Here is a 21,701-nt window from a genome sequence, read left to right as displayed (position 1 = left end):
TATATCTCCAAAAATAAAGGTGAAGTTTGGTTGTCAATTTTAGTCCCTCTCATTTTTATTTTATATGTTTCTAGTTTGTTTTATCTACTAATTATAATTTAAATGCAATATTTAATCAGTGGCGGAGCCAGGATCAAAGTAAAGGGGTATCCCAATTTTTTTTAGGGTAACCCAATGTTTTTCCCGGGGTGCTTGGGTTTCCCCGGTTCGGTTTCGGTTTTAAACCCAAATCTTAATTGAATCCTTAGCTAACCTCAAGTCTTGTTATATAAACTTGAAATTGAAGTATATTTTGATATTTGAATCGATGTGAGACTCAAAGTAGATATCAAATAAAGCATGAGGATAACAGGTTTATATAATAGAAAAAAATGGTTGAGTTTACATGTGTTTAGTAATGTGGGATAGAATAGCTGGGAAAATAAAACAAAAGTAAACAAAAAATATGTAAGAAGCAAGAATTGATATTGAGACCTTTACTTTAATAAGCCAACGCCTTAACCAACAGACCAACTGTTTGTTTGTGTTTATAAGTGGAGGGATGCGTATATATACAGTATACCGAATTTTTTTAGGGATACGTAAACAAAAATTACACTACCGAAAAAAATTTGAGGGGTATCCCGGGCTACCCCGGGATCCCCTTGGATCCGTCCCTGTATTTAATATTTATAATATCATGTTATATACTAATTTATATTAATTAATCATAAATATAGAGTTTAATTAGTAGAGGGGTGTATTTGACAATGTATATAAGCTATAAAAATGGAATATTCTAATAATATACTTTTTGGGGTAAAAAATGGGGTAGAAAATGAAGTCGAATTGGAGATGAAACACTATTTACTCCATTTATGGGTTGAAGATGGTCTAAAAATCCAACATTCTTTTGGATTAAATATATGATATGGGTCTCTACTTGTGTTCATGAATTTCTACAAATCCAACATTCTTTGGGCTAAGTATGACGTGGGTCTCTACTTGCATTCCCATAGAATAAGCAAATATTGTAAAATCCCCATGTATTTGTGGTTCTGTCAAAATGCTTCAGATCGAGATTATCACCACCATTGTTGTGTGAGATGGGGACCTTTGGTGATCTTTAGGTGAATTTCGAGGTGTTTGTCGGAAATTGTTTTCATCATTACCAGGAAGAGTGATTTAACAATGAATGAAACCACAGTGAAGCTTGAGAACCATGGAGTGAAGATTGCATCTTCAATGTCGGGAAAGTCGATATCAAGGAACAGGGGAAGAGAATATGGTCATAATCCTTTCTGATCATGTGTAGCTCTTCGGGAAAGTCGATATCAAGGAACAGGGGAAGAGAATATGGTCATAATCCTTTCTGATCGTGTGTAGCTCTTGGGATAACATCTCAGTTGAAGGTGCTTTAGATAACAGATCCGTGAGATATTTTACGAGTTGAACATATCTAACCTCGTGAAGCAGTGGCTGTTTGATGGAGGTCCCATAGATGACACCACTTGTTGAATATCAGATTTTCCGGGTCTCGATGAAGATCTTGATTTTTACAATGCTAAAGAGATCTGAAACTTCCTACCTGAAATACAACACAACTGGTCAGGAGTTATCTGGGAACCGGTCCTAGGAAAACCCTCCGATGATTGAATTAGTCGATGATCATAATTCGATTTCGATTCGTATGAGAGAGGGAGAAAGGATCACTTATCTCGAAGTGTATATATATATATATATATATATATATATATATATATATATATATATATATATATATATATATATATATTCGGGAAGGTAAAGATTTACCTTGGGGAGGAAGGTATGAGTTAAGGTTTTGTTTTTCTTGGGATGGAACAACTTGACTGAGAATTGATTATTAGGAAGGAGCACAAAGTTCTACCTGTTGTCTTGGGAAAGAGCAATCTTATTGACTGAGGTCGCACCACTTATGGTGAGGATGAACCTGGTTGGCCTCGGCCGAACCTGATTAACTAAATCCAAACCACTAGTGTTGAGGTCGAACCACTTGGCAGAAGCTGAACCACTTATGTTGAGGATGAACCTGGTTGGCCGATGCCAAAACTGATTAGTTGAACCATGTTCTCCTATATCCGCAAAAAGGTCCGATTAAGGATATATGTCATAAACACATATGATTAGATTTATAAGATACGGAATGAGAATTGTTTAGTGTTTTCTAAGAATGCAAAACTTTGTAAGAACTCAAGAGTGATGTTTTTAAACGAGTCCATTGGTGCCAAAGTTAGCACACTCTGACAACGGATATTTCTAAAAAGCCAATAAACACCATCATAGACTCCTATTTCTTGGAGAGTAGGAATATGTACGAAACGTTGTTGAGAATTATCAAGGTGCTTGAGGCGACGGTAATGCTCACAATCCTCTTTGGTACGGTGCACATTGTTGTGGAACCATACTTGGATACAAATTCCATAATTGGAGCCTTACGCTTGTTCATAATGTTATTAAAACACGGAAGTACAACTATGCAAAGCACACAATAAATTTTTTTAGCAATTCTAGTCAAACAAACGTCAAATTAATGCATAAAACTTGAAACGTGGAAGGAACGTACCAATTAAAAGCTTGTATTTAGGAGGCTTGATTGATGTTTCACTTCATCTTCAACCTCTAGCCAACTTGGGTTATTAAATGATGGAATGCACAATTAGTGTTAAAGTCTTACAATCTTCCTTTCAAAACCCTTCCCCAAGCTTAATCTTGAAACCGAACACAATAGTTAAGTCAAAAATTGCAAAACAAAAAAATAGGGTTTTAAATTTTTTTTGATTTTTCTACTTTTATGGGGGAAATCGACCTTGGGTTTGATGGAGATAAGTTAAGAACCAAAAATTTCATACTTTAAGGTTTTAATCTTGAAGAAATTTAAGGAAAATCGAATTTTTATGATGGTTTAAGGGTTTTCGGTTGCAGAGTGTTTTATAGAGAGAGATGTCATGATCGTGAGGTATGTATGAGCCAAGAGTGGTCAAAATCTGGTTTAAATGAGTACCCAACCAAAACGCATGACCGTGAGATCGAAATACAACCCAATACCCAGCCCGTGAGTTATTTTTCGAAAACTCGAGATTTGTGATACCGATGCATGACCCACTTTGCGCCCGTGCGTTTTCGATGTTTGAATGTGTGATCCTGGAATGAACCATGCGTTTTTTTTAAAAACGTCGACACCGACGCACGACCAAAATGAAGATTGTGCATTTCCAACTTCCAACTGTGCGTTTTCATTTATGGCTATGCATGATTTTTTTTCTTTGAAATCTTCAAAGCAAGGTCATGGTCATAGCTCACGATCGTGAGTTTTGACATATGGCCGTGTGTTTTTCTAAAATTATTACAAATATGAAATTTTTTCAAGTTTTTAAAACACGACTAGATCTTTTAGATTTGAAAATTGTTTGGAATGAGACCCTTCAAAAGATTCAACAAGATTGCAACACAAAGAAAATAAAGTAAATGAAAGAAAAACAAAAAGAGAATACTCCAGAATTGCCTCTCGTTAGCCTCCCTTGTTTCAAGTCTTTGGCTCAACCTTGCCCTTTAGAATTTACGTGGTGTAATCTGGGGGTTCCATGTAACATTCGTATTCTGGTAAGTTTCCTTGTAGCCCTTATTGCAAAATTCCTTTTATTTTTTGGTCCTTGGCTAGTACGCGGTGCGTACTCTATGAGTACGCTTAGAGTACTAGCTCTTTGCTGATCGTGGACTTCACCCACGTACGCTAGGCGTATGTAGGAGTACGCTGGGCATACGCATGGTTTAGGCAAACAATAATTTTTAGGGTTTTCACCATATTTAAACAACTTAAACCTCTTCTATAGCGACTCAAAAATCACAACAAATTTAAACTTAAAAAAAAACAATCCTTAGTCATAAAATATTTACAAAATCATTGTTTCCAAATTGTTTATCGATATAAGAGTATCCCAAAATAATAAAGCCATAAACAGAGGATGTGTACGGTCACACCTTCGCCTTCCCGCGATCATCAAAAGTACCTGAAACAACAAACTAAAACCGTAAGCCAAAGCTTAGTGAGTTTCCCCCAACATACCAACATACAAACAAATAACATATACAACAACATGTCGAGTCCAATCAACCATCGGGTTGGAATACCCCAGGCCCAGTCAACCTCCATGTCCAGTCATCCTCAGGATGGAATACCCCTGGTTGGAATGCTAATATACAACGGGTCCAATCATCCTCGGGATGGAATACGCTCGGGCCCAATCAATCATCGGGTAGGATGCCCCCGGTCTATTGGCTCACACACAAAGCAGTAAAGCCTCAACCAAAACTAAAAATATGTCAACATATACATAACAGATAAACATATAATCAGACAATAGACAAACAAGTAGATCTACAGATCACTACGGCATAGCAACACCCTATAAACTTGGATACAGATCTAACAAATCACTATAACATAACAACATATGGTAAACGAGGATATCAATCCAATGGGCCAACCTTAGTGCCTTCGACCCGTAAGTACAGTGAGGAAGACTCATCTCATAGTCTGAACAATAGTTGATGAGGTCCTGTGACAACCCGAAATTTCTATCATATACAAACCCTACATTTCAATCTAGTCAAACTTGCTTTTGCTAACTTTTATAACATTTTGTGTCCGTTTGAGCATTCTGACCTTTAATATAACGCCCCGATTCTCAAGTATTGTTGTAAATAAGATTTCTTGGGTTAGGCCCTACTCGACGAGTTGGTTGCCCTATTCGTCGAGTAGTAGCGGGGTGGGATCGCGAGTTAAGTGACCTACTCGACGCGTCCATATTGGGACTCGGGGAGTAGGAGCTAGCAGATGAAACCCTAAATCCCGGGGTTTTGCACCCTATTTAAAGGAACCTTAGCCTCCCTTGGGCCTCTTTACAGTTCTAGAGAGTCCTTGAGAACCCTAATACGTGTGTGTGCCCATTGTGTGTTTGAAGCTTGAAAAGAGGATCTTTGGAGGGAGAAGGCTTGGAGGAGAAGGAGATTGGAGCAAGTAGAGTGTGGGAATTAACACTTATCTTAGTTATCAACTTCTAGAGGTACCCAAATTGCCTTTTTCCTGTAGATCTCTTCTATTGGTTGATTTTTAGGGTTTTTGTGGAATATTAAGTTGGTAAGATGAGCTATGGGCTAGATTTGAGGTTGTAACTTCAGATCTGGACCCTCCTTGGATTCTAGAAGCATAAAGTTATAGTTTTGGTCATGATTGGGGTCCCTCTTGAGCATGAAGCTCCATTAAGAACTTAAAATAGGCATTTAGAGCCTTTATAGCCATGCATGCACGTAAAGTTTGCAACTTTACATGATAAGCATGCCCTAGAAGCTTGGATCTGTGATTTGGAGCCGCTACATGACTCAAAGCAAGTCTGTATGGAAAAAGGACTGAATGGACTCGACGAGTCGCAAGTTTGACTCAGCGAGTCGCATGAAGATGGCTGTGAACTCGACGAGTTGGATGAACAACTCGGCGAGTCCGATTAAGATTGCCATAAGACTCGACAAGTTGAAGAACAACTCGGCAAGTAGGATGAGTTTCCTCCAGGGTATGTATGTGTGTGTATCCGTCGAGTTGCAAGGAGGAAACTCGATGGGTGGCCTTAAAGTTTGATCGAGAATCGACTGGACTCGACGAGGCACTCGATGACTCGGCGAGTTGGAATGTGCTTCAAGGAACTCGGCGAGTAGCCGAGGGTACTCGGCGAGTTGAGGTCAACATGGACTATTGACCTTTACTGAGGACTTTGACTTTGACCAGGGGCTGACTAGTGGGTTATGGAGTACCTAAAAAAGGTTAAGGACTTATGAGTACGTTGTACTATGATAATAGGTGGTGGAGCCTGTGTCAAGTGATCTGAGAGTTGGAGTTTACCTTTCGAGTCGACATCTGCGAGGTGATTTATCCTCACTGTATCAATGGGTCTAAGTCACCAAGGCCGACCCTTTATGGTTTGCATCCTGGTTTAGGATGGTTGCTATTTTACTGATATGCTAGATACATCCTGGTTTAGGATGGTTGCTATGTTACTGATATGCTAGATACATCCTGGTTTAGGATGGTTGCTATGTTACTAATATGCTAGATTTCATCCTGGTTTAGGATGGTTGCTATGTTAGATTTCGGTTAGATCGGTATCCTGATTATGGGATGTTGTTATGCTATTTGATATGTTAGATCGGTTTGACTGTTACGAATACTAGCGTATGATAATTATGTGCACATATTGTTTGATTGGGGGTTGGTTTGAGGCGGTACTGCTTTCTACTGAAGGCCAACATACCCTATGAGCGGCTCGGGGAGACTGTAGGCCCACGAAGTGGTCCAGTCATGCCGAAGGCTCGGTATAGATTCAGTTAGACTGTAGGCCCTGTAGGGCGGTCCTGTCGGGCCGATGGCACAATATGCATATTGATTGATTGATTATTACTGTTATGATATTATCAGTGTGGTGTTGGTATTTTGGGGTAGCTCGCTAAGCCCTTGGGCTTACAGTTTCCAGTTATTGTTTCAGGATCTTCAGGAGATCGTGGCAAGGCGAAGGCGTGACCGTACCGCTCCTCATCCTTATGATATGTTTTTGGGACACTCTGATGAATAATGATTTGAAAAAAATTTGTAAACAAACACTATTTGGGTTTACATTGTGATTGGAAAAGTTTAAATTTGGTGTAAAATTTATGGATGTTACAAGTTGGTATCAGAGCCTTGGTTTGAGTGAATTGGGGGAAACACATGTGTGAACCCAGTCTCAAATCAAGGAAATTTTCGAAATAAATTATAAAATGGTTTTCAAAATAAAGGACGGAGGATGCAGAGGGTACAATCACTCGGAGCCTGTAAGTGAACCCCAAAATACCATATAGTCATTTGATATTTTGATATGTTAGAACAACATGTTAGTTCTAGGCTAGGGATCTTCAGGAATCGCATGGTAGATTTGCTTGATTATATGATGCCTATTAGCATAGGGTTTCTTGTATATGGAATTGACATCATAACTGTAGATGTTTAGTGTATGCATCACAACTGTGCGTAATAAAGACCTTATAGATTGAGAATGTTGATTTGGCCTTCGGGTAGGATTGGATATTCGAAAGTCTATTGGGTCCAGCGTTATGTGCAGCTAGCATGCACTAGCGCTGCAGGGGATGATGTAAGTTTGATGGATGTGTAAGTCATGAGAAGTGGTTTGACTAGGTGTGAGATAGTTGATATTTCTCTAGAAGTGAGGGTTGAGCGCATTTCTATGTTGACAATATTGTTGGGGCGTTGTGGTGATACTTGAGACAAATATGGGTAGGTGTGGAAGGTAGTATGGGCCCATACTACTGAAAGCACAGGACCCATACACGTAGCAAGGAAATCACAACCCCTAGGTTTTGTGGGTTTTGGTCTCCCGATGTTATGTTATTTACCTGGTGACTTGTATATACTCCAGTATGGTGGTGATGAGACGTGTTGCTTCTAGATCCAAATCCGGATAAGGATCAGGATCAGGATCGGGTTTAGGAGACGGAGGGTTGGAGGTGCCGGTAGCTCCTGAGCCCATGGTACAGATAGGGACCGAGGTGTTGGATGCCAGGATCCGTGAGATTATGCACGACGAGATTGCTGCGGCATTCAGAGCGCAGCTACCAGAGATGTTTGGGTCTATTAAGACCACAATGGTTGAGTACTTTGATGAGAGATATGTAGCTCTAGCAGAGATAGCTGCTGCAGCAGCCACTTCAGTTGTAACTGCGGCAGGGTTGGAGGAGGAGCCAACAGGGCTTTCCAGTACCGGGACTTCGATAATATGAAGCCTCCGACGTTTGATGGTACACAGGATGCGATCAGGTCTATGAGGTGGTTATCTGACGTGGAGGAATGTTTCTTCACGTGTGCATGTCTTGCTGACCAGATGGTCAGGTGTGCCCCAAACCTGTTGAGGCTTGGGGCAAAGGATTGGTGGAGGTTGTTGACAGGGTCGTATACTGATGATCAGCGAGCTGCTGTTTCTTGGGAGCAGTTCCGGGATATGTTCCGCACCTGCTACGTTCCACGTGTTTGCGGGAGCGGCTTGCTCAGGAGTTTTTGACATTGAGACAGGATGGGGAGTCTGTGATGGAGATTACCCGTATGTTCACGGAGAGGGCTATGTTTTGCCAAGAGTTTGCTTCAGATCAGTCTCAGACGACTCGTCATCTGAGTATGCTCAAGACTGATATTCGACAGTTTGTGTCTACACAACGATGTGATACCCTCCTAGATCTTTAGGAAGCCGCGAGGCGGCGTGAGTTGGAATTAGAGCTGCAGCTAAACGAGCAGCGTCAGGCACCGACACAGTCTCAGCTGGCACCTAAGCGGTTTAAGATCGTTGATACTCAGGATGGGAGTCAGCATAGCCGCACTTATGGAAAGTGTGGCAAGGGTCATTCGGGAGTTTGTCGAGCAGGAGGTGGGTGCCATAAATGTGGCAAGGAGGGGCACTATGCCAGGGATTGCCGTCATTCCGCCCCTCCAGTAGATATGAGGATTTATTTCCATTGTCATCAGGTTGGTCATGTGAAGACCAACTGTCCGCAGCTCGCCGCCAAGCCGACGCAGGGTCCCGCGCCAACTACTGTGAGGATTGGAGATGGGAGGCCATTCAAGGTGGAGCCTCCGAAGGCTTAGGGTCGCTCCTTCTAGCTCACGGCCGAGGAGGCCAAGGTGGCACCGGATGTGGTTGCTGGTACGTTTCTGTTTTCTGTTTGAGGTATTGTTTTGTGATATGCTTATTGGTTGTACCTGTGATTAGGTACGCTTTTAGTGAATTCTTTGCCTACTCTGGTATTATTTGACTCGGGGGCGAGTCGTTCGTTCGTGTCTCGGGTTTTCAGTAGAGGGTTTAGTGTGCCGGTAGAGGAGCTTGTGTGCCCATTGCGAGTTTCGATCACCAATGAGCACAGGGTTTCTGCTTCTTCGGTCTATCGGGGATGCGAGTTGGAGATTTTCAGGGTGCCCTTCCTGATAGATTTGATTCTTATTCCCATGGGGGAAGTGTGCGTGATCGTAGGGATGGATTGGCTCAGTCGATTTGGCGCCAGGATCGATTGTGAGGGGCAACAAGTGGTAGTTCAAACCCCAAGTGGGGGAGAACTGGTGGTATATGGCGAGGGCACCAGGATGGGATCAGGGTTTTGTTCGGCGGCCAGGGCTCGACAGTATATACAACATGGGTGTGCCGGTTATTTAGCGTACATGGTGGATACACGGGATAGGGATCAACCCTCAGTTTCAGAGGTCCCGGTAGTTAAAGAGTTTGCTGACGTGTTTCCGGAGGAGTTACCCGAAGTGCCTCCGGAGAGGCAGATGCCTTTAATATGAGATAATTGATTAGGGTTACGTATTATATATAGTGCATGCATGTATGCCTTTAATACGAGATTATTGATTATCTTTTGTATTACAACCCTAAGCACCTCTACAGTCAAAGTTCTTAATCGAGCTCTTCTGAGGTGTTGAAGTTTAATCATACGACATCTTTAAAGCCATTCATGTGTTCTTTATTACGAATTTAATTGTTTATCTGCTTAGAATCTATCGATCCTGCTGGATTTGTTCCAACAATTGGTATCAGAGCAGGAGACTGTGTGATCAATACACATTCATTCTGTTTTAAGAATTCTTTAGGGTTTCCGCTTTTATCGAATATAAAGAAGCCGTTTTCTTCCTATCGACGATAATTCTGGTGTTTGATAAAACCCTTATAACAGTTTATAGGTCTGATTCTAGCGGTTCTAAGGAAAGGCTCACCATGTCTCACGAAGATTCTCAAACAAATCCTATCAACATCTCTAACATCATTGGATCTACTACAAGGGTTCCCATTCTCTACACACAAGACTATGAAGTATGGGCACATAACTTTGAAGATTACGTTGTTGGATCTTAAGACAATGGCTATCTCATCTGGGAAGCAATCACGCTTGGGCCGTTTGTTCACTCTAGAACGAACACGACTGTGAAGAGTCAAAAAGAATATAACAAGTGTTAGGTCCAAAAGGTGTTGCGTCTTGGGCTCGCTATTTAGTCCATTTAGTCTCCAGTATGGGCCTGTCCATCCGTGAGTTATTTTATAGGGTTTTGTATTTATAGGTGCTTGCATGCATCCTAGGACGTAAGATTTGGAAATTATTTTGTCAAGCATTTTGATCTTTATCTTTTGTAACCCTAATATCCTCTACAGCGGAAGTTCTTGATCGAGCTCTGCTGATGATTGAATCAATTGAATCATTCGACATATTCAGATTCATTCTTGTGTTTTATATTGCTGTTTTTCGCTTTCGTGATTTACCTGTTATAAGATCTAAACGATCAAAGAGTATCTTAAACTCATCAATTGGTATCAGAGGAGGAGGCTGTGTAATTCATACACATCTCTTCTGTGAAAGAAGTGATTAGGGTTAATTCCGCATTTACTGATATTTATTGAGCCGTCACTCCATAATTGACGTATCTCAGTAATTATTCATCTTGCCCTAATATTTAGTATTACAAGTCTGAGCTTACAACAGGTTAAACGATCAAGCATGGACGATTCTCAATCCAATCCTATCAACATCTCAAACAGTATAGGATCTACAACCAAGATTCCAATTCTCTACACTCAAGATTACGAGGTTTGGACGCATCACTTTGAAGACTACGTCATTGGATCTGAAGATAATGGGTATTTGATATGGGAAGCTATTGTGTCTGGACCATTTGCTCATTCAGGAACATCCAGAATTATTAAAACTCAAAAGGAGTATAATGATTTGTTAAAAGATGTGAAAAATGTTGCTCAGGACGAAAAGGAGAAGTTTCAGTGCAACATAAAGGCATTGAGACTGATTCGATTCGCTCTTCAATCTGACACGTTTAGATTGGTTTGTTCTTGTAGTACTGCTAAAGAAATCTAGGATCGGCTGCGAGAGCTGTACTCTACAGATGAAGATCTGGAGCACTCAATTCAAACCTTACTTCTGTCTGAATTTGGAGAGTTCAAGCAAAAGCCAGAGGAGTTAGTTACACAAACATTCGATCGGTTTAATCATCTTCTCAGTAAGATGATCAAACATGACATTGAAAGAAAGCTGATCGAACAGAAGGTTACCTTTTTAAATGGTCTAAAATCTGAATGGCGAGCGGTTGTATCAACGGTTAAAGCACATGAACAGTTTAAATCTTATTCACTGGTGAAACTAGTGGGAATTCTGAAATCTCAGGAAAAGACGGTGTTGCAAGAGAAGAGTGTGGTCTCAAACTTGGGGTCTTTGGCCCTTCTGTTTAATGGTAAGAATGCAGTAGAAGACGAAGATCTGAACCTGGGGGACTACGATCTAACTTCAGAAGATTATGTTATGATGGTGTCCAATCCCAAAAGGTTCATCAATAAGAAGTTTCCTACCAATAAGAACCAAAATTGGCAGGGAAGCTACAGTTCTGAAAAAGTGAGGTAGGAGCCGAAGACTAAAGAACCAAAGAAAGAGGCGAAGGTGGAAGCTGATTCTGGTGTCAGCTGTTATTACTGTGGAGGAAAGAATCATTACGCCAAAGATTGTGTTTTGAAGAAAATGACAGAGAAAGATGAGGAGAAAGATGAAGAGGCAATTCTTATGAAAAAGCTGGAGGAGATTAAAAGGAAGAAAGCTGCTACTAATCCCTCTATGAATGCTCTTATTGTGCAGGGTTCAGCAGAAGATGATGAGTTCGGTGGCGTACAGGTGTGGTCGACCGACTCAGAAGATGATGAGGTGAGAAAGCCTTCTCACGGAAAGGCTTATGTCGCAAGAGGTGGTGAAAGCAGTGGAAAATGTCTGATGGTGACTGATGTATCTCAGATGAGGGGATACAATACTGATGGTGGAAATGAAGATACCAAGGAGCGAGAGGACTTATGCTTTACAACAAAACCTCTCAGTGTGCAGATCAGTGAACTTGATAAACTGATCAAGAAGGTACAATCTATTTTTGTTTCGTTTAAAATTCCACAAAAATCATATGAAAAGGAATTAAATAACTTGAATTCAAGACTTTCAAATCTAGATAGTTGTTTAACTCAAACACGGGTCACAAATTCTAATCTGACTGACCAAATAAGCAATGTGTCATCCAAGAGTGAGGAGCGAAGGATGTGGATTGAGCAGAAGGAGTCGGAGCTAATTAAGTCTAGGGATGAAAAAATTTATTTGCGAAGAGACAATTTGAAATTGTTAAAACAAAGGAATGTTTTTTGTTTGATCGCTAAAAGACTTTATGCTAACATTACTCAACTGCATCTAAATTGTGAAATAGGGCAGATAATACATCGCATGATTCTACCCTTCCTTGAGTTTAAGGAGGATGAAATCGATGCCGAAGCATACAACTGTGAAAGTGTTGTATCTTCCGATTATGTTAATCCTACTTATATGTATGGTATGGACAAGATAGAATCTTTTATTAAGTCCAAAGACCATAAGGACATGCTTAAAAATCTTTTGGATGAAAACGATAAGCTGAAACTCAGGACCGAAACCATACAAAAATTCGACTCATTGAGTACCAATTTAAGTTCAGAAAACAAAATTGATGTTGAAAACGCATCTGAACTTAATGAGGACGATGATATGAGTGAAATTTCTATAGAGGTTGAAGTCGACTGTTCTGAGTTTGTCAAGAGCGAACCCGAAAACCACAAAAACCTAATTTCTGAAAATTCTGTGGAATTCGCTCGCTTGTCCAAATCTAAGTCCCCAGTCCTTAAAGAAAAAGCTGTTGTATTTCAGAAGGTTAGAACTACTCCCAATCAGGTGTATAAAGTCACAGGAGTAACCGAACATCAAACAACTGAACTCACTGCCATGGTGAACGAAGATAATGCAGATGGCTGTGATGAGTTTTTCTGGTCAGCTCCCATAGACAATGCAGATGAAACGGTTGGTCTGTCAGAGCGAACATCCTGGAAGACCAAAGGAAGATATGTGCCAGAACCGCTGAATAAGCCTACCAACTTTGACGTACCTGGTACAAGTGACACAAAAAAAATTCCTGTAGAAGAAGTCACCTCCACGAGCGAATCCTCATCTATGAAAAGTGAACCGGTTGCCAAGAAGCTGAAACAAAAAGCTAATATCCACAGACAACCGAAACAGGTGAAAAATCAAAAGCAGCAGAGAAACCTGAGATACAAGAAAAATCTCTAAGAGAGAAAACAGTTTTGGCGCTCTCAAAACCCTCATTACTCTTACCATGACAAAGACTCTAAGTCAGAGAGAAAGAATTTCGGGCCACACGAAGAACAGAACCGAAAGGAAGGGTTCGGTCCCGAAAGCAGCAGCAACCGGAAAGCTATTTTCGGTCCGCCAAGTAATAACAGGCAAAGACCTGTATTCAGTCCGTCAAGCTTTTATAATAAAAGACCAAGTTTTGGACCACCAGCCAACAACAACCAAAAATCCAACTTCAGCTCATCATCAAGCGGGTACCGAAGGTCCAGGTTCGGTCCCTCTAATGACCACAAACGAAAGGGTCATTTTGAACCTCAAGTCAGGAAAGACACTCATTCTAATTTCTTTTCCTCTAATTCTTCTCGTTCTCAATCTTCTTCTAAACCCAATTCTGTTCCAACACAAAATTCAAAATCATCAACGATCTTGAAAGGAAAAAGGAAGATTTCCTTAACCAAGGAAGACCGAAAGCAGTCTAAAGTCCATACCCCAGAATCAGAATCCAAAAAGCAATCCGAATCCAAAACACCTGCAACTAATTCTAACAAAATCAAAGTGTTTACTATTAAAAGAAAAGATGAAACAACCTTAATAAAACGAACATATCTTGTTGATGTTTCTCTTACTATTCTTGTTCCTGTGAAAGGCTCACGTGGACCCAAAAAACTTTGAAGTCCTAAATCTGCTTAATTTTTGCAGGTTATTAGTGACGAGCAGTTTGACGAAGAATGGTATATTGACAGTGGCTGCTCACGTCACATGACAGGAAGGAAGGAAGAGCTAAGGGAGTTTCGATCGCTTCAAAATGGTGGCAATGTCAAGTTTGGTAACAACTCCTATGGAACAATAAAGGGTTATGGGATGATAACCAATGGAGACTTCACAATAAGAAAGGTGGCATACGTAGAAGGATTGCAGCATAACCTCATCAGTGTATCTCAGCTGGTTGGAGGTACCGGTCTCAAAGTTTCATTCGACGACGAAGGCTCGAAAATTATAAAGAAGAAATCCAACAAGGTCATTCTCAAATCAGATCGAAAAGGCAAAATGTTTCCTCTGAATCTCAGACCAATCAAAGGAAATCTAGCCATATGTCTTTTGTCCAAAGCTCATTCTAACGAAAGCTGGTTGTGGCACCGAAGGCTCTCTCATCTCAACTTCAAAGACATCAACAAGCTTGTCACCGGAGGTTAGGTTCGGGGTCTTCCATTGCTCAAGTTTGATCGTGAACACTTGTGCGCTGCATGCAAAATGGGGAAACAAAGTCGTCAAAGTCACCCATCCATTATAAACACAAAAGTTGTTAAACCACTTGAGTTGCTTCATATCGACTTGTGTGGTCCATCATCAATCGAGAGCATTGGCGGTAGCAAGTATATTCTCATTATTGTTAATGATTTCTCGTGTTTTACATGGGTATTCATTCTAAAGCACAAATCTGAGGCCACTCCAAAGCTAAAGATGTTTATCAAGCAGGTTGAAGTGCAACTGAGAAAATTCGTTCGAAATATTAGGAGCGACAATGGACTGGAATTCAAGAACAAAGAATTCGAAGACTTCTTGGCAGAAAAAGGAACCAATCATAACTTGTCAGCCCCTTATACGCCTCAACAGAATGATATTATCGAAAGGCGAAACCGATCCTTGTGTGAGGCGGCTCGAACGATGTTAAGTTTTGCTTCTCTTCCTTTATATTTCTGGGCTGATGCTATTGCAGCAGCATGTTTTATGCAGAACAGGTCTTATCTCAACAAGCGTTTCTCTCTCACTTCCTATGAGATCATTAATAACAGGAAGCCGAATGTAAAATTCTTCCATGTGTTCGGTTCAAGGTGCTTCATCTTCAACTCCAAAGAACATCGTAACAAGTTTGATGTTAAAGCTGATGAAGGAATCTTTCTGGGATATTCTCTTACTTCAAAAGCATACCGGGTTTTAAATAAGCGTTCTAGAAAGATTGAAGAAACCTATTATGTGACTTTCGATGACAGTTACGTCAAGAAGCTAAAGACTATTGAAGAAGCAATTGGAGAGATTTTCTCTCAAACAGGTCAAGTCACAGCCCTGATTGCTAATTTATTTGATCAGTTCGTAGACCTGTTCGATGAACCTGAGAAAGCCACTCTCTCGGAAACCAAGGCGGCAGACAACAAAATCGATCACCTGAAGCAGATTGTCGAAGATGCAGCCAAACAAATGAGAGAAGGAGAACAAGTTCGAAACGAACCTCCTTAGCACGACACTTCAGTTGAGGAGGAGAATCTATTTTCTTCAAATCAACTGAACTCACACTTTCAGGGGGAGAATTCCATTCCTGTAGCACCCGAAAGCCTAGCTACACCCGAAAGTCCTGTAGCACCCAAAAGCCCTGCTACACCTGAAAGTCCAGTAGCACCCGACAATCCGGCTACACCTGAGAGTTCTGTTGCAACCGAAGGTCCGAACCAACCTGAAAATCCAAATGATTCATCATCAGTCGAGGGGGAGAATTCCGATATGTTCTATGATGACGATAGTCAATCTGAATTGGAAGAAATGCTCAACGCCGAATTCGATCCATCCTATGATCCAAACTATCCTCCCCTCATTAAATGGACCAGAGATCATCCTGTATCTCAGATAATGGGTAATGTATTTGAAAAGGTCCTGACCCAATCCCAAGTGAAGGCAAAGCAAACCTCCCTATTCTCCAAAGTAGAGTTCTGCATGTATAATTCTTTCGTATCCAAAGTTGAGCCAAAGACCGTCAATATTGCTCTTGATCATTCTGATTGGGTCCAAGCAATGCAAGATGAACTCAATGAGTTTGAAAGAAATAAGGTCTGGCGTCTCATTCCAACACCAAAAGATGCCTCATTCGTTGGTCTCAAATGGGTATTCAGAAACAAAATGGACAAGGAGGGTAATGTGATTCGAAATAAAGCCCGTCTTGTGGTGAAAGGATACTGCCAGCAAGAAGGAATTGATTACGAAGAAACATTTGCTTCGGAAGCAAGGCTGGAATCTGTTCGAATATTTCTTTCCTACGCTGCACACACGAACTTCGAGGTCTACCAAATGGATGTGAAATGCGCCTTTCTGAATGGAGAACTTGAAGAAACGGTTTACGTGGAGCAACCTGCAGGTTTTGTGAATGAAAAGCATCCAAATCACTGTTACATTCTAGACAAGGCAGTTTATGGTCTGAAACAAGCGCCTAGGGCATGGTATGAAACACTAACTAAGTTCTTAAAGATGTCTAAATTCAAACAAGGTTCGGTTGACCCAACCTTCTTTCGAAAGAACGAAGGTAACCACCTTATGATAGTTCAAGTCTATGTCGATGATATCATCTTTGGCTCAACGAATCCTAGCTTAACAGCTGAATTCAGAAAGCTGATGGAGACTAAATTTGAAATGGGCTCAATGGGTCCGATTAACTTTTTCCTTGGTTTAAACATTAGACAGGGACCCGAAGGAATCTTTATCAACCAGGAAGCATATACCAAGACTCTTCTTGCTAAATTCGGCATGATGGGAGATTCAAAGGTCAAAGTTCCAATGGCGTTCGGCACCAAACTCACACCATCCTTGGAAAAACCGGCACTTGATATAACGCTATATCGACAAATGATTGGTTCCCTGATGTACCTCACAGCTAGCAGGCCCGATATAATGTTTTATGTGTGTTATTGTGCTAGGTTTCAGGCGAATCCTCGTGAACCACACATGCTAGCAGTGAAAAACATTCTCCGGTATCTGAAGCGAACCACCTCCCTTGGTCTCTGGTATCCATCAAACTCAGGTTTCTTTGTTCAAGCCTACTCAGATGCAGACCTTGGAGGATGTGGTTTAGACAGGAAAAGCACTATAGGAGGATGTCAATTCCTCGACGGAAAATTGGTGAGCTGGCAATCTAAGAAACAAACATGTGTTTCACTGTCTACAGCCGAAGCAGAATATATTGCAGCCGCTTCTTGCACATCTCAAGTGATTTGGATCCAAAGTCAACTCCGGGATTACGGACTCAACATGAAAAAGATCCCACTATATTGTGACTCAGAAAGTGCAATTAGGATCTGTCATAACCCAGTGCAACATTCCAAAACCAAACATATTGCATTGAGGTATCACTTCATTGAAGATCACGTAGAATACGGAAACATAGAAATTCATTTTGTTCGAACTACTGATCAACTGGCTGAGATCTTCACCAAAGCTCTTCCTGAAGCAAGTTTCAATGAAATTCTACAAGGGCTAGGTATGATGGAATCAGATTCAGTACCAAAAACTACTTCTCAAAACTAAAAGTTGGAAGCAAAATGAACCGAAAGTTCGGGTTCAGTTCCCGTGAGTGCCGAAATGAACTGAGCGCTCGGGTTCGATCCTATTCTCTTATCTTTGCTTCTCACTTAAAGGTAGCTTCTTTGGTTGTAAACTTTTTGTACTCTTGTTTCTCATTTCTTTCTTTTTCAAAATTTTTTTAACCGAAATGAACCGAGCGTTCGGTCTATTTCGGGTTCGGTTCCAAAGTTTTTATTATTATTATTTATTTTTTTCTTTCTTTAACTCAAAAACTCCAAAAATATTTTTGTTTGTTTTTCTCTTTAGATCAAAAACTCCAAAAACATTTTTTTGTTTGCTTGTGTTCGTCAATTTTTATTTGTGGATAATTGTGGAGAATTTCTTGTTCTCACGTTTTTAATAGTTAAGTGTCCCTAGAAGCATGCTGCTGTATGTGTCCAAAGCCTCACGTGATTCTGAATAATAGCCTTACTGACTTGGTATATACAACCCTTGTCTTCCCAATTAGGCTTTTATATTTATTCTAATCATGAGCTACCTTACTCTCTTCTCAAATGAGATAAGAGTTTTCTGGTTGGTCCTTATTTTAACAGCAGGGATAGTTTGGTTTCTTTACACCATCTCCAATACTTTTCTCCATCCTATTCGCCTCATACACGTAACCCTTGAGACTCTCAGTAATTACCACTAAGGTTTATGGTTACACAATTTCTATGCTTATGATCTTAGCTTCGTGCCACTACGTGCTAAGTGAAACCCACAATTCAATACCTACTATGCATTGACGGTGAACAATTAAATTTGCTCTAGTTTTCACTAATGAATTAACGAAGTCACCCATGGGGCTGTACCTTGAAATCTCTAAATTTTCTTTTTGTGTGATTCTTATGAAATTGTTAAATCCCATAACATTTCTTCCCTTAGAATCCAGTTTTAATTTTTTTTTGAGATTTCACCTAAAAGTATTTTACACATGCCACTTAAATTCTCTTCACACCTACTTGTTCAACAGACTACATTGGTCTCACAAGTACTTCAGTCAATTTCTGTCTTATGTCAAGATCAGGAATTCTGAACTGAAGCGAAAGCCACCCACATTAGCCTTATTAAAAGATGCCTTTCAACACTTCTTAATAAGTGTTTGATCGTAATTTAACGGGAAACCACACAAACACTTTAAGGTCTCTCTTGACTTTGAAGGAAGAGATTCGTGCCCGGGATCCATTGTTTCGCGTCTTTGTTGACATCACAATTTCCCACATATGTATTGCTTTATTTCTTTTCTTTTACACTCTATGCACAAAAATCTTTTTGATTTTCTATAATTCTGGTTTCATTACTTACAAGCAATTTTTGGCTATGGGATTTAAGGTTATAAAAGAGATGTGGCTCACAATGTTACACGTGGTTATTTTGCTTTATGATGACAGCTCACTCTAAAGGGATAAGTTGCTGACTCAGCCGAAAGTCCAATCGTTTTGACATTTCAAACGGCGCCTGATGGGAAGGCGTGTGAATCGGGACGGTTTTTCTCTCTCCTGCGTAATCATCGGAGCTCTAAACTGTCATGTGTCAATCACCTAAGGAAACTCTTCGCATTTCCCTTGAAGATTTGGGAATAGATTTTTCTCTCTCTTCTCACCACAGTATAAAAGGTAACTTCTACCACAATTTACCTCTTTACTGCATCAAATCTTTAGAGAGCAAGAAAAGCTTTGTTTCTTCTACTGTTCATCATCCCTCCCAAATTCTTCTCTTTAATGGCGGACTCCTCATCAGTTCATGCTACTTCTCACATTCTGCCAATCCATTCTCAGCAAAGCTTGATTATCGACCTCACTCCTCAAGTTTACGATGCATTCATGTTTCCAATCATGGAATGTCTCAAGTATTCGCCGCTGGTTCCAGCTCTCACCAAGGTCGAAACAGTTCCAATGGAGTGTCTCTCGCAAATATTCTCCACAGCCCACTATGACAAGTCTGTTAATCGAATCTTCTTCAACATTCTTGATCACAAGGCCTCCATCTCCAAGCAGCGATTTTGTTCGCTTTTAGGGTTTGAACCTGATGAATCTAGGGTTAAACCTGAATCCATCCCGGTGGGACAGTTGGTTTCCATGTTTTATAACATGGGATACACTAAAATTCTGACGACGGTGACCAAATTCAAGAAATCTTGCCTACCTCCTTAGTGGAACGGCTTCTTCACCGTCTTGTTCAAGGGGCTATCAGAACGAAGTGCAGGTTCAGACGGGGGGAGTCGTCTGTTTATGATCATTCTTTATGGTCTGTACCACGGCATCAACCTTGATTATGGGTCAGTTTTATGGCAGCAGCTGATTCAAAGTCTAGCGTCTACATCTCGCCATTCAGAGATCTCCTATGCCAGATTCTGGACGCTGGTTGCAAAGTGGGTGATGGACAAGTATCACGTTCCAATTGTTGTTGATTCTCGACTTTCTTCGATAGGTACTTTCCACACTACGAAGATAATTGTCTCTGATTCCTCTAAGTTTCAGTTTATTGGCTCAATCCCTGAGTCAATGTATGGGGATGTTCCAAGCGACAGACGGATCATCAGAACTTACAAGGAGTTTTGTCGCTCTGGTCCTAGAGAGCTCACTCCTAACATGATTCAATCAATTCATGATGCTGATCGGCCTGCTCCTAGGGGAAAGAAGACTGACAAGGGAAAAGACAAGAAGGTTGTCAAAGGAGTGAAAGGTCCTTCTCCGAAGAAACGCAAACCCTCCAAAGCAGCTCAATCTCCTCCACCAAAGAAGAGGAAGACTCAACCTAGGCGAAAGCTTATTCTTGCCTCCTCCTCCAGTGAATCTGAGGAAGAGAGTTCAGACTCTGAAGAGTCCCTACGTGGTAACACTCCTCCATGTTCGCCTACCCCTGAGGTACTTGTTTCCACTAGACATGTCTCTCCTCCCCCAATCTGCATCTCTATTTCCATTCCCCCCATAACCTCCACTACTCAAATGCCACCCACTTCTATCCCTGTACCACCTCCCATTTTTACTGAAGCTACAACAACAACCACCTCTGGAGTTAGAACCAACGTATCTGATACGGGGGCTCCTACTTTAGCACTCGAAACCACTCCCACTACCGAACATACATCCGTACCCGAACCTACTTCCACAACCGAGCCTCCACCATCACCCTCATCTCCTGCTCACTCAGCAGATAATGAAGAACCTTTTCTTGGAGGAGAGGACATGACATTTGACTCGGTCTATTATAGTCCGTATCAAATGCAAAGCGATGATGATGATGATGCTCCAGTCACCAAGAAGCATCTCAAGGAGCTTCATGAGAAAATCGATTCTCTCATTGCTTCCTCCTCTTCTTCCTCACACTCTACTATCTTAGAGGCTACTATTCAGGGTATTGTTGATACGTTTACTAAGGCTCATGAAGCCTCTATCAACTCTGTCACTGCCGCTATTAACGCCTCCACCAAGGCGTGTGCTGCTGCGACCGAAAAAGTCGAAAAACTATTTGTTGACGCTTCTTCTATTTTGCAGTCTTAACAGGAAACTGTTGATTCCAATGAAAAGAATCTTGCCTCTCTTGTCAACAAGCTGGCCACTTCAGTTGCCTCCGAACTGGAGTCCTTTGCCAGTCTTCGTCAATCTCTCAGTGATGACAACACATCGTTTAAGGCGACTATTAAGGAGCGCCTGACTAAGCTGCATGAAGACCTAGCTGCCGAGAACTCAGTAATGGACGCTCTCTCTCGTAAAACCACAGCTCTCATGGTCAAGAGTCTTCAGCTTTTCCATTCTCAAAAGGAAGTTGAATCTCTTCGATCTAAGCGAAAAGTTATTTCTTCATGTGTTTCGGATGTCCACGCCGCCATTTCCAACATCATTGAAGCCCATGATCCGATTCTTAACTACTTGGTGAGGCGCACTCTTGCAGAAAAGCTTGCTCCTGCCCTTGCTCTCTTAAGCAAACTTGAAGGGCTCCTGGAGTTCGTGTCCAATCCGAAACAAGGGGGAGAAGATGTGTCTCAGCCCCAACCGCCTCCCACTTCTATAGCAACTAAAGCAACCGAACCTCCTCCAGCAGGTCAAGCCTTAGTTTTGGATGTCAATGATAAAGGAAAGAAAATTGCTGAAGACAGTGATGATGATGACAAAGAGATG

At 41.1% G+C, this 21,701-nt stretch overlaps 1 long non-coding RNA gene across 3 annotated transcripts; it reads right to left on the bottom strand.

The window, feature by feature from the left end:
• Positions 1-703: 703 nt before the first annotated feature.
• LOC145100972 (uncharacterized) lies at positions 704-3,230 on the bottom strand. 3 transcript variants are annotated; one of them, XR_013705377.1, is made up of 3 exons: positions 2,585-3,230; positions 1,889-2,493; positions 704-1,567 (listed from the first exon to the last, which is right to left on the bottom strand). It is a non-coding gene; the product is annotated as an uncharacterized LOC145100972 (long non-coding RNA). The 3 variants fall into 3 exon arrangements; XR_013705378.1 differs by having other exon boundaries at positions 1,795-2,093; positions 2,585-3,229; XR_013705376.1 differs by having other exon boundaries at positions 1,889-2,093; positions 2,585-3,218.
• Positions 3,231-21,701: the final 18,471 nt, after the last annotated feature.

The sequence above is a fragment of the Lactuca serriola genome, chromosome 4, assembly GCF_051521515.1.
Source record: "Lactuca serriola cultivar US96UC23 chromosome 4, Lser_US96UC23_V15, whole genome shotgun sequence".
Classification (NCBI taxonomy): Eukaryota; Viridiplantae; Streptophyta; class Magnoliopsida; order Asterales; family Asteraceae; genus Lactuca; species Lactuca serriola.
The sequence above is the reverse complement of the archived record's forward strand: the minus strand, read 5'-3'. Positions and strand labels throughout refer to the sequence as shown.